At 39.9% G+C, this 27,490-nt stretch overlaps 1 long non-coding RNA gene across 1 annotated transcript in view; it reads right to left on the bottom strand.

Moving 5' to 3' along the window:
• The window catches only part of LOC132649256 (uncharacterized), a 228,228-nt gene extending 210,250 nt beyond the window's left edge, over nt 1-17,978 (bottom strand). Inside the window, exon 1 of the long non-coding RNA XR_009587694.1 lies at nt 17,810-17,978. This is a non-coding gene — a long non-coding RNA (uncharacterized LOC132649256). The remainder of the gene's footprint in view (nt 1-17,809) is intronic.
• Nucleotides 17,979-27,490: the final 9,512 nt, after the last annotated feature.

Below are 27,490 nucleotides of genomic sequence, written 5' to 3'. Positions count from 1 at the left end.
GTTGTCTGTGGCAATTTTTAATGAGACTAGTCCTTCAATTTGTGTGTCTGTGATCTGTTGGCTTTTTCTTAAAGGACACTGGCCCCAACCTGTCTCTGTAAAACTGTCCCGGTAAGAAACTCTTGGTTAAAAAATAAATAAATAAAAGCTTTCTATTTCTCCCAACACTGCTGTCCTCTCCTCATGCAAGTTGAGCATATCCTATCTCTGACTCATTCTGTCAAATCTTTTTCTGATTTGTCACTTTGTCTGCCCCTCAATTAGACGTCACTTTCAAACTTCATTTTCTTGGGATTAAAGGTGTGTACTAAGGGTATGTCTGTATTCCAGACAGATCACATAGATCTAGATGGTCTTTGGATGTGTTCCCTTTTACTGGAGTAAAATTCCTCTAAAAAATACTCCATCATCAAATACTGTCCTACCCTAAGGATCTAGAGATAGGGTCTTCAAAACATGAATGGAGTAAGAAATTCAAATTCATCCCATACTACCCTCTTGAAATGAATTCCTTAACTAACTAAAATAGTAGAGCTCATTATCAAGGACACACGGTAAGTCTGGAAATGATTAAACCAGAGAGAGAGGTTCTAGCCCCTGACTTTGAGGACTGCTGATATGTAGGAAGTTTGAGAATAGGTAAATAGATGTAGAGATGGTTTGAGTTTCCAAAATCTATGTGTTGGAGTCCCTATTTTCAGTTTCTACAACTGTTGAGACATCATGAAATTTGTAGGAGGTGAAGCCTGGCAGAACAAAGTTAAGTCATTTGGGATATGTCTAAATGGGGTATTGTGTCCTCTGTCTCTTTCTCTGTCTGTCTATCTATCTATCTATCTATCTATCTATCTATCTATCTATCTATCTATCTATCTCTGTCTCTCTTTCTGTCTCTCTGTCTGTTTTCTGACTCTTAAGAGATGTGCAGCTTTGTTCTACCATATTATTCCTTCCCTGATGTTCTTCTGTACTGCAAGCACAAAGTGAGATAGGAATACGCAACCATGGACAGACACCTCTGAAATCATGAGCCAGAATAAACCTCTCTCCCTTGTCCTGCTTGTGCTTGCAGAATACTAGGTCTGCCCTGATTACTGTGCTGGTCATTTTTCTATCACTGTGAAAATGTACCGAGAAGGTGCTTTAGACAAGTCTAGGAGAGATTCATGGCAGATAATTTGGAGAAGGTGACTGAGCTTCACTCATAACCAAGATGAGGATTTAGTTGATCTGATACATATGGATCAACTCATTGAAAATATCCTAAGCAAGGTGTGCTCATGTGGTAATCACAAGAGAAAATGATGAAGAGCTACGAAGACGGCGTACTGTTATTGGATAAATGTCTCAAATTTTCTCCAAAGGGTTAGGAAGCCACTGAACTATTCTTAAGCAGAGGTAATAAATTAATGTGCATGGGGAGCAGATTCAGGGAAGGTAAGAGGATGGGCTGAAGAATGAAGCAAAGAGCCAAAAGCAGTCTGTAACAGTGCAATACCCCCTGTGTTTACACTGCTGGATCCATTTGAAACATAATTTACAAGTATGTATACCACTAAGTGATGCGTTAACTAAATCTGTTTTTCTTTTTGGTGTGTGTGTGAGAGAGAGAGATACTAATGCATTAAAATTGTTCATGGAATAATGTCAGGATAAATGAAGAGCCCATGTAATCAGACTTATGCATGGACTATGTGTAGTGCTTCCTAATTCTTCGTACTTAACTACAGCCTTTGTGAAGAGTTAGTTGTTTTATGTAAATACAATGGTGTGTATTGATTCACTACAAGTAAAGGAAACAAAGAAGAATTTTTTAGCAGCAACAAGTTTAACAGGCCTCATGTTCTCCAAGTCAGAATAAAAATGAAAATGTTTTTTTTTCAATTTTAATAACATTAATAGCCTAACCTCAAATTACACAAACATATTTCATATGAAAATTGTGACATAATTCAAATAACATAAATCTCACTCAGAATGGGAGATAAAATAGACAGAGGTAGTAGTCAAAGAGAGGGAACAAAGTAGGAGAGGAGACACAGAGGGTTAAGAGGATGGAGATCAGACCTGGGGAGAGTGAGGGTGAGAAGACAGAAGGCCTGTAGAGAAAAGAGAAACTAGGGGCTTCTGTGACAAGCTGGAGATCTAAGTCAGGGTAGGCTCCTGGGTGGCTACGAGGGGTACTCAAACAGAGACTCCTAGTAGAAGAAGCCATAGAGACCGAAGAGGACACAAACTAACTAGACTAGTCTTCTAGCTGAGGGAGGGGAATACCAACCCACCCACGAAAACTTCAACCCAAAATTAACCCTGCTTGCAGGATGTGCAGGGATAAAGATAGAGCAGATGAAGCAGAGGTGGAGAGAATGCCCAGCCAATGCCTGGCCCAACCAAAGACCCACCTATGAGAGTGTCAGCCCCTGACACTATGAAAGACATTCTGCTGAACTTGCAGACAGGAGCCTGACAGAATTGTTCTCTGAGAGGCACTACCCAGCAGAACCTCAAAACAGTCCCTGAGACCCACAGCCAAACATTGGGCAATGCATAGGGAATCTTGTGGGAAAATGGGACCAAAAAGAAAAAGACCTGGAAATGACAGGAGCTCCACAAGAAGACCAACAAAGCCAACTAACCAGGGCCAGAGGGGCTTGCTGAGACTGAAGCATCAACCAAGGACCATGTGTGAACTGGACCTACAAAGATGTTGCAGATGGGTTGCTTAAGCCTCATGTGGGTCCTCTAGTAAGTCAACTGGGAACTGCTTTGGACATGGACTCACTTGACAGCTCATCCAAAACTTCCCCCTGGTGATACTGCCTTGCCAGGCCACAGGGGAAGAGGACACATTCAGTCATGATTCAGCTTGATGAGATAGGGAAGGGGGATAGAAAGGAAGCTTCCATTTTCTGAGGAGAATGGGGAAAGGGGGAGAATTGGACTGGGAGAGGAGGAGGGATGGGGATACAACAAGGATGTACAGTGAGTAAAAAAAAAAAAAAATTAAAGAAAATTATGACATAATTCAAATAGCCTCCTAATATCTTACATCATTTTGAACAATGTCCACAATAAATATACATTGCAGAACACACCACTTAGTTGTTTAAAAAACACTATTAAAAATACAGTGACATCAGCTTCACTGTTTGCTGGGAAACATCAAGGATTAGGTATTAATTAACTTTCTCGTTGCTATAGTCAACCTGACAGAGCAATCTAAGGGAGGAAAGATTTGCTTTAGCTTGTGGTGTCAGAAAGTTTCAGTCCATCATGGTAAGAACAGCCTGATGAAGCATCTTACACCATGGCAAACAGGAAGCAGAGAAGAACCTCAGCATGGAGGAGCAGAGGAAGATCTAGCCCCAAGGACATGCCCCTATCGACCCCAGCAGACAGGAGCTCCAAGCATGGTAGAGCAAGGGGAACGCAGAAACCCCAAGAACATGCCTTTAGTAACCAACTTCCTGCATCTAGGGCCCACCTACCACAGTTCTGCTAAATCCTACTGTTTTATTCACACTTTAAATCTATCAATGAATTAAACCACTCATTAAGTCAGAGCCCTCAAGATCTATCTAATGGTATGGAAAAGCCATCACAAACACACCCAGAGGTATCCTTTATTAATCTCATGTAGGTTTCCCAACCTAATCTAGATTAGCCACCTCACACCATAAATGCATTCCCTGTGATGTCATTCCAATTGCTTGCTATTAGATACTCTGTCGGAAATAATTAAAATGTCTTTCATTTCTTGTGAAAGCAATTAGCATTTATATTTAAATTTCCCTCTTTAAGTGAGTTTAATCTAATAAATCAATAAATGATTTAGTCACTGGAGCTCTCTTTCAACCAGTAACTGCATGTGACACTCAATTACATCAGCCAGGAATTTATTTTCTTCCCATCTCGTCAGTCTTAGAGATTTGAAATATCAGCTACCGTCCCACAGCACTGCACCAACACAGTTCTTATGGAGGTAAGCCAGTTTATAAGTCCAGCAGCAGTAAGGGCAGACACTCACTTCACTGAATAATGTTCTAGAAAGTTCAGGAACAAGTTTCCCTGGCGTTATGAATCACCATAGTCTGGTTTAGTATATGTCTTACAATGTACATCTCTCTCCTGAATTGGTCTAGATCAATTATGCAATACTTGACTGATTAACACAGGGAGGCAAAGAACAATCTTTAAATAAGTCTTTATATACAAATAGTTAAGTCAGCTGTTTTTCTAGAACTAAAGATGGACTTGCGGCCCACATCTATTTGACTATTTCCACCACTACTTAACATGGGTTGCATTCGGTTGACAAGTCATTAAAATTATTTTACTCCCACTCTTTAAATCTCTTTTATCTCCTTTCTGATATTGCTCCCACTATTTTGAGGTTATCAATGACAACATTTACCTTTCTAATTGCTATCTGAAATTCAGTTTTTCTAACATGCATTAATGATTCACCAGGAAAAAAAGTTACATGTATCTCAGATCAACAGACAACTGAAGGATGATACTTTCTTAGAAAGCAATTTACAACTCTACAAAAAGTTTTATACACAAACTACTTTTAGAACCTTCTAATTTGAGTAATTAATGAGACTTTTATGTTTCCCTGCAAGGTTTTGAGTAGGAAAAATAGATGAAGGCAAATAATAAATAACAGGTGGTCAGATTGTATATCAAGTGGATTTGCACTTGATATGGCCACATTATTTTGAGATAAATTTAGCAACTGCTCCAACATTAGTTTTCTATCTCTCATGCAATAATGTCACAATGATAATGGCTTAGAAAACACAAACTTATCATCTCAGATCATAGGTAAAAAGTATTAAATGGTTCTTGCGGTAGTTTGAGTGAGAATGGCTCCCAGAATCTCCAATATTTGAATATGTGGTCCCCAGTTGGTGAAACTGTTTGGGAAAGACTAAGAGGTGTGGCCTTATTGGAGGCTTCATGATAGGCCTCTATTGTAAGCACTTATTAGTGGTTTCCCTTTAAGTAGGCAAGATGTGGTGGGTCAGGGTGCTTCGACTTGCCAATAGGTAGCTAATAGATGCTTCTGTGAGGAAAGGAGGACTGGAAGACAATCTTCTTTGACAATTAAATATACTGACCTCTTGACAGCTTAGATGCTTTGAACACAACTCACATTCCTTGAGGAGAACACACTGAAGCCACATTTGCTTGCTAAAAATGATAATTGCCACTATAGAAAGCACCATCCAGCTGTGACTAAAGACTACTGCAAAGGGCTTATGCCAGTCTTTTTGGAGCCACAAAACTTGGTATATTCTTCATACCCCTTATTTCACCCAGGTCAGAGCACTTCCTCTTGTGGCCCACAGAAAGCTTAGTGATTGGTGTGGATCATGGTCTTTCATTTGTAGGTATGACTATGACAAACACAATTATCCCAAGTCCCCTTTGGTTATCAGGCTGCTCAGCTTGATGTTTGAATCAGCCACAAAATGATCTCTTGGCTCATGGGAAGGCTTTCTTGGGTCCTCTCTTCTTGTCTAATTTGAACCGTTTTCATTAACAGATCAGGATGATCTGGTAACTGGAGGTGGTGGAGGCTACAGAGAAGTAGCAGCTGTAGTAGTGAGAGGGCAACTAAAGAAATCCAGAGAAGCAGAGCCAGCAGAGCAGAAGGAGATAAAAAATATGGAAGGGAAAGAGCATTGAGAAGCAGGGCTTCAAAAAGGTAGAAGTTTATAACATGCCAAAAATGAGAAACTGGAGGCTTCAAAGGTTCCTTCCAAGTTGCTGGAAGGGCTCCAAGAAGCTTCAGAGAGTTAAGAACCAAATTTCTTTGCACTCTAAGTTGTAGAAACTGAGGCCCCTATCATCCAAGGCTCAGGCAAGAGCTGTGAGGCTCACAGTCACTGCTTCTTGCTGTTATTCATTGCTGCCTGAAGCTGAGAATTCCAAAAGTTAATAAAGCGCTTGAGATGATAATTGTTATTGCTCAAAGCAGTGACCTTCTTACCTAAATGCCTAGAGCCATAAGTCTCTGGCCTCTAAACCTTGAAGCAATAGGCCTCCCTCACTTACAGTCTGGATTTGTAAGTCTCCAGATCATTCAGGAACTTGGAACTGCCAATACCAGAAGAACCTCTCCTCACCTGTTCATGATTTTGTTTGGGAAGAACAGAGAGGCTTAAGCTAGCCAACTGATACCATCAAGGGTGCACTGCTGTCTAAGCGAAGAATTCATCTTCTTGCCTTTTCTATCATGGAATTTCCCCCCCATCACTTGATCAGTGTCCAGCCTCAGATCCAGGAACATTGAGTCAATTTCCTGTAGAGTCATGTATTTGTATTCTATCTCTTTCTTCCACATGTAAGGATTCTTATGAAGATCGGCCTCACCAAAATAGTACAAAATTCTCTCCCTATTTTATGATAGATTGAGTGGAAGTTTTTCTCAGACATTGTTTTAACAACCAGAATGTTGGGATTTTTAGATTTAGCCTTTTCAAAGGATCATGGAACAAAAAAAAAAAAAAAAAACAAAACTACAGTTGTTGCTAAAATTCCTTCCCTGGGAGAGATGTGAATAATGTCTATTTCATCCTTCTAAGGTCCTAACAACAAACCAAAGTATGATTCTACCACATTTCACCCTGGGAAACCAATGAATCCATTGTGTTTACTTACAAGGAAGGCTTGATGATAGGATTGTAGGAGGCCCCAGAGCATGGATGATAGCTTTCAAATAGCTCCAGCCTGCATGGATGATAGCTTTCAAATAGCTATATATACTGAGCCCTCATCTCCAACCTATATACTCTAGCCACATCCTGAGTCTGAGGCTATATAAAATTAGGGCAACACTGCACACAGAGAACTTGGAGGTGCAGCAGAATACTCAGGTACATGTCCAATGACTCCTCCCACCCATCTTCCTATGAATAAATGTCAACAATATACAGGCCCAATTCTGCTGGACTTCTGCAAGGAGTCACAGCTGATGTCATGGGTGTGTCACATCACCGTTGTTCAGAAGATAGCACCTTACAGCTGCAGCTTTCCCACAAGATTAAAATATTTTATTAGAACTATTTTCACTCATTAAGTTCAGGCATATACAGTACCTGAGACATTCTGACCATGTGCAGGGGCAAAATCTCATACTGTGAAAACTCAGCTGAGGAAATAAGAACTGCCAAATCATTTCTCTCAATGACACTTCAAAAGTCAAAGAACACACGCACACACACACACACACACACAAAGTATGGCCCCTATAATGTCACTTATTTAAATTTTACCTGATAGGTTCATTTAGGATAAAGTCTTATGACTAAATAGTTTGTCATTTATGCTCGCTTCTCCATTTTTAAATTGTTTTTATTTATGGGAATAGCTGTGTGTCGATGTGAGTGTATGCCATGCGTCTGCAGTGCTTACAGAGACCAGAGAATGGCATTGGATCCCCTGGACCTAAGGTTATACGTGATTGTGCTGACACAGCTGCGGGGGCCCAAACTCGGGTCTTCTGCAAGAGTAGAATCCTTCCCACACACTTCCATTTTCACGTTACAGTGTGCCTACTTAACTTTTTTATTCTCATGCTCTCCTCTCATTCACTTGCCAGGTTGTTGAAAGAAAATTTTGTAGTCAATAATCCAACATGTGTTCTTGGATCTACATGAGTGATTTTTCTAGCTCAGTAATAAAGAAAAGTGTTGGCAAAGGCAGGAATGCTGTTGAGGAGAACAGCTTTCCTCAGAAAATACTCACAGACAATAAGTTTGTCTGAACTTGCCTACAATTCTAATTATGTTTTGCTACAGATGTATAATATAAAATCTCTCTAGGCTATTCCAAGTCAAAGAACAAGATGTATGAAATCCCAAGTAGGAAAGAGGCGCATGGAAGAGCCTTGTCCAAGCCCACTAACAATCCATCACTGTGAGGCAGCTGATACAGTTAAAGTCTTTCCCTCATGGAGAAGCCAGTGAGGCTGCAGTATGGTGTTCTCTCCTGACAGCCACAGGATGCTTGATGTTCCTGGGGTGGAGCGTTGTTTACTTCTGGATTCACTGCTTACTGGAGACTCCAGAGAGGAACTCTTGACTGCAGTGATGTGTTCTTCCTCAGAAGTTAAAAAGCATGCTCTTCGGTGGTCAACCCCAGACTCCTGGCATTGAAATTTCTTTCTCCTCCACACTTAGTTCTCTTGAGAGATATCTCTTGGAAATGACCTCAAGCCAATCCCACTTAGCAGTCCCTTAAACTCATAGGAAAACTCACCCACCCCTGACTTCATCATTAACGAAAGCACAGGCTTCTCTTATTTGTCCTGTTGCCTTAAGTCCAAATTCTTGGAGAAACATATCAGGTCCCCTCCATGGTCCCCTTCAAACTTATCTCACGTGCCATGGGTGAAAGAAAAGGCAAATCAACAAACAAACCTACAGCAGAACACTTTGAAAATGCCTGACTTTTCCAGCTTCAAACACTCCTCTACACTCCTCCACATTTTCTTCCATTTATAACCTAGTGCATATAAAAATAATGTTACTTCTGTTAAGTTAATGTTCTAATAGAGTACAGAGTTACATGATGAATAAGTCTAGATTCTTGAGAAGGTTCGCCTAGAAGTCTGTTTTGACCATGTTTACCGAACTCTGTGTGAATGAGAAACAAATTTCCAGCTGTAAGAAAAGTTAGTCTGTCTTTATTAGTCTGTTTTTAACTTTCTGTAACAAAATTCCTGAGGCTAGACACTTCACAAATGAAAGAGGTTTATTTAGCTCACAGCAGTTCTAGAAACTCAAGGCCATGCCACAGACATCAGCTCAGCTCTGGGGAAGGACATTGTAGTAGGAGGGACCTTCCTGGGGAACAGCACACACAGGTGCTGTTTATTCATCCTATATAGAGAACTCACAGCAGACCAAAACAACAATTGCACAAAATCCCAATTTAATGAATCAATGAGTATGGGTAAGAATTTACGTACAGATTACTTACAGACATTTCAAAAGCAGGTTTATTGCTGAAAATCTCACCCCCCTCCAGCAGGTGTGAATAATCTGCAACCCTGAAGCAGTCACAATAACTTGCAGGTAGCTTGATAGATTCAAGAAATCTTACCTCTCTGCAGGCTGGCCATTCAGAAGTCCTTGCGATAGTGATGAAAATGTTGGTTATGAAGGTGATGGTCATGAAGAGGTTGGCTATGAAGACGATGGCTTAAAAGGTGATGGCTATTAATGTGTTGGCTATAAAGGTGATATCTATGAAGGTGTTGGTTATGAAAGTGTTGCTTATGAAGGTATTGCTTATGAAGGAGATGGTTATAAAGATACTGGTTACAGAAGTGATGGTTATTAATGTGTTGTCTATGAAGGTGATGGCTCTGAAAATGCTCTTCAGGAAGGTAATGTTTATGAAGGTCACTGTTATGAAGGTATTAGTTGTGAAAGTGATGGTTTGAGCCGTGCAATGACAAAGGAGTTAGCAAAAATAAAATCTTATCACACCCTGAAAACACACTACCTTGAGTATACACTATGTACCTTCTGAGCTATAGCTCTAGTCAGGTGGGTGGAGGACACAATATTCTAGGTGCATGATGCTTCTTGATATTCATGATGTATGTCACTAAAATCTTTAATCCTGTAACAAAAATAGAAAGAAAGACAACAGGGAAAAAATCATGAAATTTAGACTTGCCTGATTGAAAAAGTTGACAATTTTATATTTCAAAGAACAAAGAGAATTTTTCAGAAGATTTGAATGAAAAAACCCTGCTGAGAGTCCAGTAGAATGGATGATTCAGTCTCCTAGAATTCAAGTGAAGAGTAAGACCTTATCACAAGACTCTAGCTAGGCCAAGGAACCTGTAATTTAATTTTTAAAGACATGAGGTACTTCTACAACCAGACAGAACTATGTTGTACAAAGGCTTTCTCAGACAAATAGGAATAATGCTATCTCAAGACCCAGCTATACCACTCCTAGGCATATATCCAAAAGATGCTCAAGTACACAGCAGGACATTTGCTCAACCATGTTCATAGCAGCTCTATTAGTAATAGCCAGAACCTGGAAACAACCCAGATGTCCATCAATGGAGGAATGGATACAGAAACTGTGGTACATTTACACAATGGAATACTACTCAGCAATTAAAAACAAGAAAATCATGAAATGTTCAGGCAAATGGTGGGATCTAGAAAATATCATCCTGAGTGAGGTATCCCCGAAGCAGAAAGACACACACGGTATATACTCACTTATAAGTAGATGCTAGTAAGTAGATGCTAGACCTACAAGATAGGATAAACAAACTAAAATCTGTACACCTAAAGAAGCTAAACAAGAAGGAAGTCCCGGGGTAAGATGATCAAACCTCACTTAGAAAGACAAATGGGATGGACATTGAAAGTAGGAGAAAACAAGAACAGAACAGGAGCCTACCATAGAAGGCCTCTGAAAAAAACTCTACCTAGCAGTGTATCAAAGCAGATGCTGAGACTCATAACCAAACCTTAGGCAGAGTGCAAGGAATCATGTGAAAGAAGAGGGTTAGTAAGACCTGAAAAGGACAGGAGCTACACAAGGACCAAATATACCTGGGCACAGGGGTCTTTTCTGAGACTGATTCTCCAACCAAGGACCATGTATGGAGATAACCTAGAACCCCTGCTCAGACATAGCCCATGGCAGCTTAGCATCTAAGTAGGTACCCTAGTAAAGGGAACAGGGACTGTCTCTGACATGAACTCAGTAGCTGGCTCTTTGACCTCTCCACACCCTGAGGGCAGAGCAGCCTTTCTAGGGCACAGAAGAGGACATTGCTGCCAATCCTGATGAGACCTGATAAACTAGGGTCAGATGGAAGGGGAGGAGGACTTCTCCAGTCAGTGGACTTAGAGAGGGGCAGTGAGGAGATGAGGGAGGGAGGGTAGGATTGGGAGGGAATGAGGAAGGAGTCTATAGCTGGATACAAAGTAAATAACCTGTAATTAAAATAAAACATTAAAATTAAAAAGAAAAGAACTTTCAACAAGATCATGAGCACATTTAACTGGCTGGACATGAAGAGATCAGGATCAAGCACCTTTCTTGAAATTGTGTTGCCAACGAATCCGCATGATTCAATTTACAAGTCTTCAATTGTCTGAGCCAATCTTGCTCTATTTGCAGGCAAACTAAAAGAGCTTACAATCCTGAGAAAGAGTATGTTCTCTAACCATCAAATGAACTGATGGACAAGGACCAACCGGAATTAGGGAACACGGAGGACAAACAGTTAAGCCAATGACTTTCACCCAGAGTAGGTGGCACTGTCTGACTACAGGAATTTCTTAAGCTGAGTTAGGGACATTTATGACATTTGCCAAGGGGCATGCTGGCATTGTCACACCATTCAATGTTATATGTTCCCTGTGAGAAAAAATCCTGAAAAAAAAAGGCAACTCAGAAGAAAACGGTTGTATTTGGCTTTCAATTCTAAGTTACAGTTTATAATATCATGGAAGTCAGGCAGGAATTTAAAGGATCATATTCACAGCAAAGAGCAGACTAGGAATAAAAGCCTGAATCCTTGCTTGCTTCCTTGTTTGCTTGCTTGCTTTCTTACTACTCAGCTTAGTTTATCTATATTTATACGTTTCGAGGCTCAACTCATAAAAAACGATGCTGCTCACGTTCAGGCTGGGTCATCCCAATAATTAAACCAATAAAGAAAAATCCATTACAAGCATGGTAGCAAGCCAACATTATCTAGCCAATCCTTATTCAGGCTTTCTTCCCAGTGATTTTAGGTTGTAGCAGGTTAACATTTAAAATTTACCATCCCGTCTTCATGGTCTAATGTAATGTCTCTGTTGGTATTTGCCATCCCCACTTCATCATTATATGAAGATAATATGTCATAACCTAGCCCTGAGGCGATATCATGAAGACTCCATCCAGACCAGAATAGGCTGCAATGTCATCCAAGAACTGTAGAATTCTGGTTACGGAATATACATGAGACACAGGAAGAAGTAATACTTTGTGAACATACGGGCATATTTTGACAAGCCCAGGGTTATATTCTCTGCCAGTGCTATACCACCTCAGCTAATTTTGGCTAGCTAAGGCTAGTTTCCCAAGGCTCATGAAAGTTAAGAGACACAATTGCATTGCACCCAACAGAATGTGAGCAAAAGTGCTAAATTAATTCCAGTTTGGGTTCCTATAAGGTCTGTAATGGCCCTCAGTGATCTCTCCTCTTCAAAGTCAGGTAATAATTAGAGTAAACATATAAGAATGAACTCATCCTGGATCCCAGTTAGGAGGAATCATCTGAAGAGAAACATCAGCACTACCATCTGTCAGGGTAAGAAATAAACGCTGTCAGACAGATTTCCTGAAATTTGTAGGTTTTCAAACTCAGATTAGCACATAACTTGGCGCAAAACTGCAGCGCGCAATTGCTACGCATGCAACTATGGGGAGACTGAAGCACACAAGCAAAGCTCCTTAAAGAAACTGTGATTTGAGTCCTTATATTTGTAATTACTGGCTGCATATTAGTTACATCACCTCTCACATCCCTGTAGTCTCGTTGGAGCAGTAGTGATGGCTCTGCTTTTGTTTCTGAATTGATCATCTGTGACTGCCCCCTTTTATCTTGGTCAGACTGGCTAGGAGATAATCAATTTTATCGATCTTCTCAAAGAACCCATTGTTGCTTTTGTCAATTTTTAATATCATTCTTCTGTCCTTGGTTGCATTTATTTCTGCTCCAACATATTTTTTTGCTTGAATTCAGCTTAAATTGCTGCTATTTCTCAAGTTTCCTAGGAGGAAAGCTTAAGTTATTGATTTTCTGTATCTTTCTTCTCCAATATATGCATTTCAGAACCAGAAACTTCTGTGTAAGCACTTGATTTCAATACACTCACACTTTTTCTTAAGATCTATTTTCTGTCTTGTAGCCTGTTTATACACATTTTGCTTTGTTTGTAAATATTTATGGCTCGGAATTTAACCTAACGCAGTCACTGGTGACACTTGCCACGCATCTATATTATTTTCTACTTGTTTCATCTTCCATTTTCTTAGGGCAGTTGAGTTCTTTCAAAACAGTGGTGACTGTGACTGCTTCTCCTTTGACACTCCGTTGTCAGGCATGCAGATGTGAAGCATATCTCTACCTTTCCATAGACGCAATACTTTTATTATTATTATATCAGCCACTGCCCTACAGAGCTCTTCATCATTCTGGCTTGACCTGAACTAATGTAGTTATTCTGGCTTCCATTGCTTCATGTTATCATCGTAAATATTTTCAGAATTAGCTTCTTATTTACAACATAGCACAGCAGTCAATTACTGCTGTTTTTAATGTTGCTCTTTTAATTATAAGCCAGTAGCGCAGTAGTAGCTGTGATTGGTGGCAGGCGCAGAAGTATTGTAGTACCCGTGCCTGAACCCAGGGCCTTGAGCATCCTAGGCAAGAGCTTTACTTCTGAACTTCATTCCCAGACCCGTCTTTCAATCGGAGTACGTATACCATTCGTTTGGAATATTTGCTAACACATTCAGGTTATGGTCCACTGTGATTAGAACTTCTTTCTGTTTGTTTCATTTGTTCTTTATGCTTCGACAAAAATAATGCTCTTCTCAGACATTTTATTTTTGTTGCTGGACTTCTGTTTCTGTATTATTTCCTGCTGGGTTTCCTTGTGGAAATTCACTCATGGACTATGTTCGTCTTTTTCTTTGAGTCTTTTGGGAACACACAAAATCACAGTTCTGCCGCACTCTGACAGTATTCATGTGTTTTGGGTGACTACTTTTTATTACAGATTCTGTTATCTCCCTTTGCATCCATCTGTTTTCTTGTTTTTCAATATTGTCAACAACAAGCCCTAGATTACACTATTGCCTTCTTGATAATGAAGTATTCAGACATGGAAACAAAATACCTGTGTATTTGTACCATTCCATAAGTTTAGATGAAACATATATATATATATATATATGTATGCATATATGTATATATACATATATATGTATATATAGTAAATGTTTAGTATATGTACATATATATACAACAAAACTAATTGCCCCTGAATATCAATATCCTTCCAAAACTTTAATGGTTTCCAAATCCTTTATATGTTCCTTTGAATTCCTTTCCTGAATTATCAGTGAACATGACTTACAAGTTAATTAGAGTAAAAATAAGCCACATATAACTTCTCACATACCAAACAGTAAACAGACAAGCAGCCCTTGCCTACAGCCAAATGTGTCACTCAAACGATGGCTTTAGTTGTCTCTCATTGAAAGGAATAGAGGTGCGTGTTAATGACAAATTTCTTCAAAGTAATAAATGATATTTAGATCAGTTCACTTGGCCAAAGGAAAGAATGGAACACACACCTTGCTGCTTCTGGCTCTCTGCCCTCCATACTGCTTCAGCCTGAGGAATTCATCTTAGAAAATGCATGACATGTTTGAAAAGCACGCAGGACTTCAAAGAGTACATCAATAAAGCCAAGTCTCAGTGAGGCTGCAGAAGCCCCTGAGGCTTGCATATTTATTTAATATTTCATCTGCTACCAACTGAAGACAATGTTCTAAGAAAAAGTAATTTCATCCAAGGCTTAAAAGGGAACTGATACAACCTCCACCTAAGAATGCAGCCAAGCATCTCAGTCATTATCCAACATTTAGCTTCTTGGCATAGTGTATAAAATTATCACAATGATTTCATAAATATTTTATTCCCCAGATAACAGATTTCAGTGGTTTAAGAGAAGCTGTTTTCTCAAAGAAAAAAAAAATACAGGAACCAGTGAAAAGCTCCTTGGTACTGTAGAGGAAACACATGGATGTCTAATTTTAATATCAGGTGAATTTTCTCCCTTTTAACCAATTAAATCCAGCTTTATGGTGCTGTTAAATGTCTTTTTTTTTTAAAGAAAATGCTGATCCAGAAAAAAGCTTGTCATAATGTAGCTGCAAGGCTCAAAGGCAATTAAAGAACAAAATGTTGTTTTCTCAGTCCACGCCTTCAACTTAAAAAAGAAAAACAAAAAACAGTAGTAGAAATGCATCTGTCATAACTCTGAAGGTTGAGCAGTCTAAGGTAAAAAATTGGGAGATCAGTGACACCTCCCTTTCAGCTCCCCAAATGAAGCCCTGGTACTCTCTATGCCCAGAGCTATACACAGTGTCTACACAGCACTGAAGAGATTACTCAAATGGACCCAAGACACATCCTTCAAAAGCAGATACTCAGGTTCCACTACATAAAAGGGAGGCCAGGGACAGGGACAGTATAAGAAGGGCTTGATATGCCACTATTTATAGCGAGGATCTTGGGGCCAGAAACTCCTCAGAGCTTTGGGCACGAGCCCTGCCTAACCAAGACCATGGTTTTCTTTATAAGCCTCTAAGCAGAGAGTCTAAATTCAAGTGTCGCTTGAGCAAAAACTTCTTTCTTTTCTCCCTCCTTCTCTCTATCTCTTTCCCCATCTCTATCTCTTTCCTCATCTTCTTTTACTTTCTCTTCTGTCTTTGGGATTTCATATGAAGGCTGTCAACCACTTTGAAAGTTGTTCTGCAAAAAAAGTCTCAAGATCTGGGTGGCATTAAATGCCTCTGTCAAGAACAGGAGCAAACAGCAGCTTCCATGTAAACTAGACCTGATGGAGCTTGTGTTCCCTGACAGCGGTCTTTCTCTAAGCCACTAGATCAATAAGGTTGGTGCCACCAATGGCTCCATCGGTGGAGGCTCTTCCTGGTTATCTCAGAGCTTTTCTCCTCTGGTCATTTTAGTATCAGAGAGACTTCCCAAAACCCTGGTCCCTTGTATGAGATACATCTGGATCCCTGCTCCCCACACTACCACTTCTAAGGTCCAGACCTGTATGCTAATGTTATTTAAAACCATCATGTTTACGATCTTCTGTGATAAAGCAATAGAAAATTAACAAGTCCACACACAAAAATACTTGACATATTTGTATTTCTCACATATACAATAAATACATAGTTGTACATTAACATGTACTTTATAATGCATTGCATATTATTATAGATAATGTGCTACATATTACGGGTGTTGTTGCTAAATCTCTGAAACATGCTAAAGACTACCAAAAATTAGCATATCAATGGGAGGCTTTCAAGAAGGCTCTGTGGTGAAGAGCACTGGCTGCTCTCTCATAGGACCAGGGTTCAACTCACACTGCCCACGTGGTGGCTCACAACTGTTTTAATTCCAGTTCCAAGGGATCCAACACTCTCTTCTGGCCTTTAAGAGTACCATCATACACATACAGACATACATCCATGCAGAAAAAAATACCATACACATAAGAATAAATAAATAAAAACAAAAGATTAATGTATCCTTTTATGGGCAGCCTTCAACATGGAAGAAGGAGACAGAACCAAATAAACTAAATTATAGAAACCAAAGAGAATCAAGAAAATAGGGAGAGCAGAGGGAAACTTGACAACAGCTAATGTTAATAAAATTATATAGATAAGAGAAAGTATGATAGCTATAAGTAATTGAAAACCGCAATAAAAGTTAAAAAAAGAAGTCTGAGAGTGAACCAACAGGCCCCAGTAAAATGTTTGGAAATATAATAGAGATGCCTTTTAGGAATGAGACTAAATCACAGTAACAATGAAATGAATATTAGTACAATAATAATAGTATAATAATAATTACTATAATAAAAATAGTACAATAATAATTAGTATAATAACAACTTCAGCTGAGCATCTGTCTACCAATACTAGTCAGGCATCCCAAACAGCTTCCTAGATCAAAACACACAGACATCAGCTCAGGAGATTCTATTAGGAGCCCACATGGTAACTCACACTGACATCATCTCTCCTGTTTACACTAACAACAGCTCGTGTGTGTGTGTGTGTGTCTGTGAGTGTGTTTTCTTTCGAAAGTCCACCAGCCTTGACTTGCTTTCCTTTTGTTTGTGAATATTCTCAGACTCTGAATGTGACTGACGCTGTCATGCTTTATTAGAACAAAACTCTGCTTGAAGCAAAACTAACCTTTCTCTAATTATTACTCCATGTTTATTCCAACTGCCTTTGTGACCTTAAACCCATTTTTTTGTAATATTTGAATAATTTCAACCTAAAACCTTTTTATTCTCAGTCATCTGGAAGAGTTTATTGTACAATCCAACCACTACACATTTTACCCCTGAAGAGGCTCCCTTTCTCAAATTCATAAATAATTGAGTTTGTAGAGCTGTTACCAATCAAACACTAACACATGGATGACTGATAGTGGCTGAAGAGATGGCCGGTGGGGAAGAGCAAGTATTGCCCCAGACAATTCAAGGTCAGGTCCCAATACCCTCAGCAGATAGTTCACAACAGCCTACAACTTCAGCTCAAAGATATCCGAGGCCCTGTTTTAGCCTCAGTAGACACCAGTGTGCATGTGGTGCACATGTAGACACACACACACACACACACACACACACACACCTTGAAAGAAGTCTTTCTAAAACATAATTATATGACTATGATTGGAAAAAACACAACCTGTCCCCTGCCCCCATGCAGACAACAGCATCTGGCTTTCTGTTGCAGCATCACAATTCCCAAGAGAGTGGAGAATGTTTTGTGCACAAGCAGAGTGTTGTGTGATGTCATGTGACCCATGGGTGTTGAGGGTAGCCCTTCCTCCCTTGTTTGTAAGGACGCACCTAGCTCATAGAGAAGAGAAGTGCGCCCGCAGGCTTGTTCTGCGACCTGGATCCCCTCCCCCCCGGAACTTTGAAACCCGACTCACAGTGTCTTTCCACGCAGATGACAGGGAATGATTCATGAAGCAAGCTTCAGGTTTTGTGTGTTCCTCCTCGCCTTTTACATTCTGAAAATGTATTCTTTCACACAGAATAGGACACAGTGCCACCTTTCAGCAACGCAGTGCAGAGAGAGAGAGCTACCGAATGTGGCTTTCAGAACACTGTGTACCAGTCAGCTTACAAATGACAAAGCAAATAAGAACAAAAGCTGGAGAGAAAGAGAGAGGGAGAGAGAGAGAGAGGGAGAACCTTTGCAACCCAAGAATCTGAAGCAAAAATTACTGCTCCCCTTGGAATGTTAATGAGTTGACTTCATCACTGACCCCTAGAGAATGTCAAATTCCACATTTATATGGAAATATAGAGAGCACACATGCTTGTTAATAGAAGCTTGTTGCAGCAAGGCTGCTGTGTTATTCTCTCTTTTCTCTCCTCACCTCTCTCTTTTCCCTTTCTTACCCTCTTCCTTTCTACCTATCTCGATTTAGAATAGGCACTTATATATGCATATATATGTGAATATGTATAAACAGCCATTGAACTTAAACGCATGAGTACATTTTGAGGAATGCGTCTTTGTGGTTTTAGTGTACAAACATCACACAGGGGTCTTACATAAACCAAGGTGGCACCAACCTCACAGAACAATACTATCTTATGGGGTCGCCACTGTATATGTCCTCCATTATAGTATATACACGGTTATACCGTCTCAGTCTCATGTAATATGTATAAATGGATGCACATTGTAAATAAATAGACATTTTTTTTCTCCACTGAGATAGTCCTTGAGATAAAGTAGGTAGTGAGATGGAACTGAACTAAAACAATGCTATAAAATGGCTCAGACAGGTCTCTTAAGATTAAGATAATACCAGACCTGAAGAACTAAAATAGACTGTCTCTGGCTGGTGAGCTCTCTCCATAGGCAGAAGCTCTTGGCCACAAGCCTGACTACCTGAGACTTCGTTCCTCACATGCGACAATGTGTCAGGAAAAACCTAACTCCCAATATTTGTCCCCTAATCTCTACCACCCACCCACACACCATGTGTGTTGTGGTGTGTAGGGGTGCATGTGTGAGCAAACACGCCATGGCATGGTGTTGGGGGGGCATCAGAAGACAAGTCAGTTCTCTTCTTATACCCTGTAGCTCCCAGAAGTGAAGTTCAGGTCATTAAGTATGGCAAACTAAATTTTAGTTCCGTTTACCCTTTCCAAATATTTCCTTGAGCTGCCATTGCTTCCAAATAATATAAAACGTACTGACGCGTTTTCGTTAAATTTTGTTCTAACGTGAAAGACAAGACCGTAAGTGAGACGGAAAACAAGTGAAGAAATAAATAAGTACATACATAGATTTGAGGATCACACTGAAGGTTTTGTTGAAAAATCTCTAAGGCTTGAAATTCAGACAAATTGAGAACTGCGTGTTCCTGCCATGTAGCGGTGTGGCTCAGCAGACAGAGCATGTCAGAGTCATGCCAATGCTGGACCTGCTCTTCATTAGTTATTAAAGCCAATAGTCTATGTCATCACATGCTATTGATTGCATCTAATATGAGCAAGCTATGTCTGCCTAATAGAAAAGTCAATCCCAAAAATTAACGTTTCATACATTGAAAGTCATTGCCCAGGTAGGTTCGTTCTTAGCAAGGTCTCATCAGCATAACTTTCCTGGGGGATTCAGCAACCACTTTCCTTCTGATTGTCTCTTGTGCCAGACTAATCACTTCCCCAGCAGCTAATTAAATAACTTTGGCTCAGGTTTACATTTTTATGAATATAGGGATATAAGTACTTCAATTGTACGCAGACATTTAACGGTGTTTCTCTTTAAAATCTCTTCTATCTCCACAACTTTTCAACTCTATCCAGAGAGCAGGCTTGTGTGAGCCATAGTTACGCACAGAATTAAAATATAGCAAGCAATATGGAGGGGAAAATATAATGAGAAAGAGACCATGATGAGGTGTGGTTTACCTGACAGAACTCATAGATCCCTCATATCCTTTATGAAGCGTTACAGTGTTTAGGAATCAAGCATTCTGAGCTCCCAGATGGTGGTTTTGGTTGATGCTCTGATTCCAGATGCTGGTATTGCATGGTGTCCTATAGACATGTTAGTGAAAACTCTTTCAGGGAGCAGCTGTCTATCCTTGAGGGAGCAAACCCTGGATTTTGCAGAACAGAAGATATTCATCATACCCAACTTTCTACAATTTGGTCTTTTTGAAAGCTAGTATGTTTTCAGGTCCTAAGCTTTAGTCTCTGCTACTAACAAGAAGCAGAAGAAGCTAAATCCTCTCAGGAAGAGCAAGTCCACACCATGGCCTAGGATGGGCTCCCATATGCTCCTATAGATGCTTGACAAATGGGCTTTTTTTGCCAGAATTTGGGATAGCCCATGGCAAGAAGTATTTGACACCAACTAGATGATGTGGTTCCCATGTATCTTCTGATATGTACTGCTTGGGTAGTTCCTGCTGGGCTGGGGGTTCTTCCCTGTTGGCATCACAGGTCTTGCTCAAACTTTCATTCTGAGTTTCCACTCTCCAGAATGGTGAGACAATGAAATTCTGCTGTTTGCCCCACCTAGCTTGTTTGGTATTTGTTGCAAAAGCTCCAGGAAACGAATATAAGTATTCCCACTGTAGCCCTATATAAAAGAATAAGAGATTTAAAAATTTGTAGTGTACTGACATTTGCCCCTGGCTAAAATTATTGCTAAAAGAATTGTGTCTGCATGAAAGTTTATATTTGAAAATTTTTATTACATTTGTGCACGTGCATGCTTGTGTGTGTGTGTGTGTGTGTGTGTGTGTGTGTGTGTTTGCACATACCACAGCACTTACATGGAGGCCAGGAGTCAGTTCTCTCATTCCACCATGTGAGTCCTAGGGAGAAAACACAAGTCATCAGGCTCAACTGCAAGCACCTTTACTAAGCCTTATTATTGGTCTCTGGCAGCCATTTTAAAATGACTGTAAAGGAAGAGGATATATAATAAACAAGAGCTCTTCCTTCTCTTCTGAAGTAATTCTCCTCAATCTATTTTCCTGTTCCCTTTTGTGTGGGGGACCCAGTGAGCTTCATTGTGTTGCTCACAAGAACACAGATGATTCTTTACAGGAGCATTATAAACTCTGCTACAACACTGTAAATGTTTGTCTCTCCCCCTGTAATCATCAACTGTGTTTCTATCCTTAGAGAGGATGGCACCTCACGATCGCCTCCCTCTCTACATGACCGGATTGTTGAAGGGAACGATCTTGGACAGAGAGTACACTGATAATTCCAGCTGCTGAAAGTTCCAGAACACCTTGTCATGTGTGGAAGACAGCATTCCGCGACACACCATCCATCACTTCCTTGGCCCCTTCTCTTGGTTCCTCTAAGGAAATGTTTCTACCTCAGAGAAAATCTCTGTCTCCATTAGGTCCACCCTACAATAGTTACACCCAGAGAGAGATAGGAAGGGGGATTGAGTATTTAGAGAAATTACATTTTTAAAGGAAAGAACATTAAAAAATTAAGGTTTTTTTGAAGAATTTTAAGACAAGAAAAAAATCAAAGAACTTTGATAAAGAAGATGTGGGCGGACACCAATTCTTAACACTACAATTGGATTTAAATACAAAGTAGCTCATTTTTAGAAGCTTAAATAGATTCCTTTTTGACAAACATACAATTTTAAGTATAAAGGAGAAATTTGGGCAGAGCTATACAATACAGCTTTTTCCCCCATTGAGCCATGTTGAACACAAAGAAGATTTTTGGTGAGAAAAGTAACGGTTTGAATAAAAAATAAGGTTTTAAAACATCTTACAAAGGCAAATTTTATTTTATACTGAAGGTTTTAAAACATCTTACAAAAGGCAAATTTTATTTTATACTGAAGGTTTTAAAACATCTTACAAAAGGCAAATTTTATTTTATACTAGTCACAAAGATGAAAAGTAAGTCATGTGTGTTTAGTGATGTCAGGAGGCACAAGACCAGCCACAGAGATGAAAGGGATGGAAACACGTGAGCAACAGACAGGAACCATGGACCATCTCATGCTTCTCACTGTCCTGGTGACCAGAACCTGACACATGTGCCTTAATAGCACAGAACTCCAGAGGACTTCTAGTAAGTTGGTTTGGGCAAAGAAAGGAATATCAAGCAATAGTCCCCAGTAGGAAAGCAAGAGTGACAACATGGCCAGGGAATAACAAAATGTCCACACCACAAAAAGAAATAACTAGGTTTCATCAACCACTCACTTCCTTTCTGTGTACACAAAGACGCTGGCTAAAGAAATTACAGGAGAATGACCTACCAAAAGAGGAACATACACAGATCCTTCCAGGACCAACTCTACTCTTTTTATAAGGAGACAGAGTGACATCAACGATAGATGATGATGGATGGAGAGAGAGAGAGAGAGAGAGAGAGAGAGAGAGAGAGAGAGAGAGAGACAGACAGATAGATGATAGATAGAATATGGAGAGAGTACCCAGTATCATAGCTCATGCCTAAAATCCCAGGACTTAGGTAGAGAAAGAATAATGAGTTCAAATCTACCCTCTGCTTCAGCTATGTAGTAAATTCAACATGAGGCTGGACTGTATGAGATTTTGTCTAACAAATTAATGAAGTAAATTTAAAAAGGGAGAAAGAAAAATAAAAGTTAAACTTTGGGTTATAGAAAAACTCATAGCCAAAGATGGATGAAGAGAGAAATATAGAGAAGAGAAGAAAGTGGGAATGTAACACACAGCAGGATAGAAAAATAGAGATTACAACAGGAAGGAGGAGGAGGGGAGAGAGAGCATGCAGAAGTGAAAGGAAGATAAAAATCTCTAAGGGAAAGACTGAGCATGTGGCTTCATCTTATTATTCACAATGAAGGAGAGGGGAAGGTCACGTGGCTAAGAATATAATATCTTGAGGGTAAAAGTGAACTATTAAAAGATTTTCCCACTGCAAATAAGGCAATTAAAACTATTCAATTTGACAAAGCACTGGACCCAGTTGAATTCTGCCATAATTCGGGAGGAAAAGGAGGTAGCGAGGGAAAAGCAGATGCCGTTGGCGAAACTCTTTGATAGCTCAATAAGAAGAGAATAAAGGGAGTGATCACATTTGAGCTGCTAATAAGCCTTCTTACATTTTTTTTTTCTAGAAAAAGAAAATCATTAAAAGAATGTGTTTTCCCAACTTCAATTGTTAAACACGGGAATAGGGATTCATTGAAAGGAAGTGGTCTGAATTTAGGAATTGAAAGTTTATTTTTATTTAGACTTCAGGAAAGCACTTCATTATAGGAGCAAACCATTTAACAAAAATAGAAGCTCACTAATGGCTGAGGTACATCAGAGAGATCCTAGACTTCACAGGCCAATGAAGAATAACCAGTCATCATAAATACTCTGCTTAAAAACCCTATCTTTCCAGCTTCTGGCTATTACAAATAGAGCTGCTACGAACATGGTTGAGCTAATGTCCTTGTTGTATACTTGAGCATATTTTGGATATATGCCTAGGAGTGGTATAGCTGAATCTTGAGGTAGCACTGTTCCTAATTTTCTGAGAAAGCGCCAGGTTGATCTCAAAGTGATTGTAAAAGTTTACATTCCCACCAGCAGTGGAGGAGGGTTCCCCTTTCTCCACATCCTCTCCAGCATGTGTTGTCACTTGAATTTTTAATCTTAGCCATTCTGATGGGTGTAAACTGAAATCTCAGGGTCATTTTGATTTGCATTTCCCTGATGACTAAGGATGTTCAGCATTTCTTTAAGTGCTTCTCTGCCATTCTATATTCCTCTATTGAGAATTCTCTGTTTAGCCTTGTACCCCATTCTTTTAATTTGATTTGTTGCTTGATTTGTTGCTGTTTAACTTCTTAAGTTTTTTATATATTCTGGATATTAGCCCTCTGTCAGATATAGGGTTAGTGAAGATTCTTTCCCAATCTGTAGACTGACCAGGCCACAGAGGAAGACACAGAGGCTACAGAGAAAGACAATACAACCATTCCCGATGAGACTTTATAGGCTAGGGTCAGATAGAAGGGGAGGAAGACCTCCCCTATCAGTAGACTAGGGGAGGGGCACAAGAGGAGAAGAGGGAGGGAGGGTGGGATTGGGAGGAGACGAGGGAAGGGGACAATTACAAATTGAATAAATTGTAATAAATGATAATAATAAAAAGTTTTAAACCCTTTCTTATAACAATGGATGCAAGTAGACATTTTCCAGAGTGTGATGAAAACTTCCTTTTTGTATAATGCATGTATGTGTATGTATGTATACACATGTGGGTATGCAGGTGTACACACACATGTAAATAAGAAGACAGCCTCAGCTGTCATCTTTGAGAACAGTGTCCAATTCAATGGGAAAAAGGTCTCTTACTGACCTGAATTTGATCAATTATGATAGACTAGCTGGGCATAGAACCCCAGAGAACCTATTGTCTCCACCTCCCCAATACTGGGATTACAAGAAGATGCCAACATGTCAGGCTTTTAAAATCTGATTCTGGGACTGAACTCAGGTCCTCAGCCTTGCAAGGCAACATTTTACCAACTGAGATTTTACCAACATTTTACCATTTCTCCTACCCCTGAAAACTTCAGTTCTACACTCTGGCTCTAGTCATAGATCATTTCCCTCTGGCCATATTCTGTCCTTTGTGTCTTTCTTCAGGGATCTGTTAATCTCTTTGATGCCATAACTGCCAATGAACCCAACCAGGAACTCAGAATAAAAGCGTCCTTCTTATACACTCTTCCCAGGCAATCTACCTTTTCTTCTTCCAGGTGATTTTCATCCTTCAGCCCTTAGGTATGCATCTACCGGTAACACCCTCATAGGAAAAAGACCTGGGGCTGCATGATCAGCTGTTCTGCCCCCACAAAAAGTAGAAATATGAGTAACATAAAAGCAGAAATGAGAAGGAGCAGCATAGGTTAAGTTAAGGAAATGCAGACCTCACTAATCTAGATAATGAAATGAAGCTGGACCACCCAAGACGAGCATGTTGAGTGATCCCACCCTTCAGAGCAGCAATATCTGTGAAATTATACTGTTTGCCAAAAGCCAAGAGTGGTAACCCTTTTTAGGAAGAAAGAACATGCATTCCAACCATGCCTGGAAAACTTCTGCTCTGAGAGCCTGTGGCTCTTGGTTTCCACATCCAAAGCTAAGGTAAGGCACTCACTGTGAACAATTACTATCACAGCATACACTTCAACCAGTCTTGCCAGTAACAACCAGAGAGGAAGAGTGATATACCATGAAGCCAAGTTTAAATTTCTCCTTTCCATTCAAATCACAGAAATGTCGTTTGAGGGCTGGTACAGAAAGCCTGTGCTCGGTGCATAAAGTCATGCCATGCAGCCATGAGTGTCTCCGCTCTGATCCCAGAGTCTTCTCTACAGATGTGGTTGCCCATGTCTATAATCACTTCCAGTATCAGATGGGAGGTGAAAACAGAAGACTCTCCAGGGGATGAGTGGCCAGTTACCCTTGAATGCACACTGACAAACGAGAGACCCTATCTCAAAGGAGTTAGAAAGTAAGGACAGACATCCAAGTGGTTCTCTGACATCTACATGTATGCTATGGCATGTGTTGCACACACACCTATCAGAGAGAGAGACTTATAAACATGATCTAGTGCTATAGCTACTTACACAGGACCTGTGAGATCAAATAAACACCATCAGGGTTTCTCGCTAACAGGGTAGTAAGGGACAGCAGAGACAAGGATGTAGGTTAAGTTGGTTTGCTCACGATCCAGGGCAGCAAGTAAGTCATCTGCACATGCTTTCTTTGTGTAGTTAATGCTCCTTGAAAAGGAGACTGGTTTTATTACCTATATGGTAAGCTGGGCTATTGGCTCGAAGCGTTTACTGTTTCTAGAAGGAACTGAAACAAAGACCAGACAATACCAGCCAGCTCCTCCTTGTTTTAGTAGGTACTCCCAGCATGTTTATGCCCATTCTTAAGAGGTACAAATGAGACAGAGAGAAAGAGAGAGAGAGAGAGAGGGAGAGAGAGAGAGAGGAGTAGTCCAGGCTACCCTGAAACTTTTCATCAGAGAGTGCTCTGTGTGATGCCTGTGTACTTGGTTATTATCAAGAGCCATTCAGGAAGGCTAGTTTGCAACGCTCCTTGGCAGCGTGTGTCTCTACTGTTAAACTTTCATACATAGGTAATTCATGTTTGAATCGACACCAGGAGTAAGCTACGTGGTGTTCTGTGAATTTGATTCAAGCAAGAACAGGACTATTTGAATCTTATTACATTAATTTATGCTACAATAACCAACTGTCTCAATGGGTCAAGGATATCAAGGGCATTTTTCTCATGGTCTCTTTTTTTCTCAGGTGCTGCCTGATTCAGCTTGTGGCCCCTCTGTGCTTCTTGGATGTCACCTTCTTACTGTGTTCTTGTGGTGGTTGACTCTAGAGCAGGAGATCTCCACACAGTAACTTAAAGATATGGTATAACCTTCATGGATGCATACATTTACATGTATCGGGGTGTGGTGTGATAGATATTGTGAATTTACAATGAGCTAATGGAAATCATTGTAGTTTTCAGTAAGAAATATTTAAATATGGAAACTTAAAAATATAAGCTTGTATAGAGACAGCTCTTGTCTGAATGCTGAACTACAATCATAAAATTTACAAAACTCATAAAATAGGTCAAATAGTCATTTTTCCATTTCCCTAGATAAAGTATTTACAATTGAAAGCTTACAGCTCATGGCCTTATAATTCTGCCAACATTGATTTAAACCCTCTTTGTCTTTGGGCCTTAACATATTGACACTGTAAATCTAGTAAGACAAGAACAACTAAGCTGAGTTACAACAAAGCCTAATCAGAATGAAAAAGAAGCACCCATGATGGCCCTGTTCACCTAGCTTCATCCTCATCCTCCTCAAAAATAATACTACTGACTGGAAGTTTCTGTGCCTTCCTCTGAGAATAAATCCCAGTTTACATCTACTAACCTTTTAGAAAGACACTATATTTGATCTCTGGCCATTGTTGGATTAGCCAACAACTGTTGTCCAGGACAATCTAATAAATCCCCTTTTACAATACATATTCATCATATCACTTCTGATGCTGTAGAGAACTCTTGACTAATACAAAGCTATGGTGTGTTCAGGGTTCACCGCGATAACTATTACTCTCATAGGACCTCACTTAATGTTTAAACAGCACAGTCAAGTACGGCTCTCCTGTTTCTGAACATCCTGAGCTCACAGTGGATTTAGAGGTCGCTGATGGTCCAAAGATAGTGTTTGGAGAAAGTCAAGGCCACTCTGAATCCCAGGCACAGGGTCATTCCATTATGTTTTACGTGAAGCAGCTATTGTACCTAATACATCATGGGAATCTGAAAACCAGAGAGCATTTGTCCTTCCGTGTGCTGTTCTTGTTTGGGGGCTAGTTTCAAACAAATCAACAGACTCAAGTAAGAGGTACACTGTACCTGACAGAAGCCAGCACTTCTGAAACCCAGCAGACACAGAGCAAAATGAGATTCAAAAGCATTTCTCTCTCATGCTATTAGCCTGTTATAACAAATAACTTATAAACAAAATTCATTTCTCACAGTTCTGGAGCCACGAAAGCCCAGATTAAGGTGCTGCCT

This window comes from Meriones unguiculatus, chromosome 19, assembly GCF_030254825.1.
Source record: "Meriones unguiculatus strain TT.TT164.6M chromosome 19, Bangor_MerUng_6.1, whole genome shotgun sequence".
NCBI lineage: Eukaryota > Metazoa > Chordata > Mammalia > Rodentia > Muridae > Meriones > Meriones unguiculatus.
Note: the sequence above shows the minus strand (reverse complement) of the source record. Positions and strands in the feature narration are given on the sequence as shown.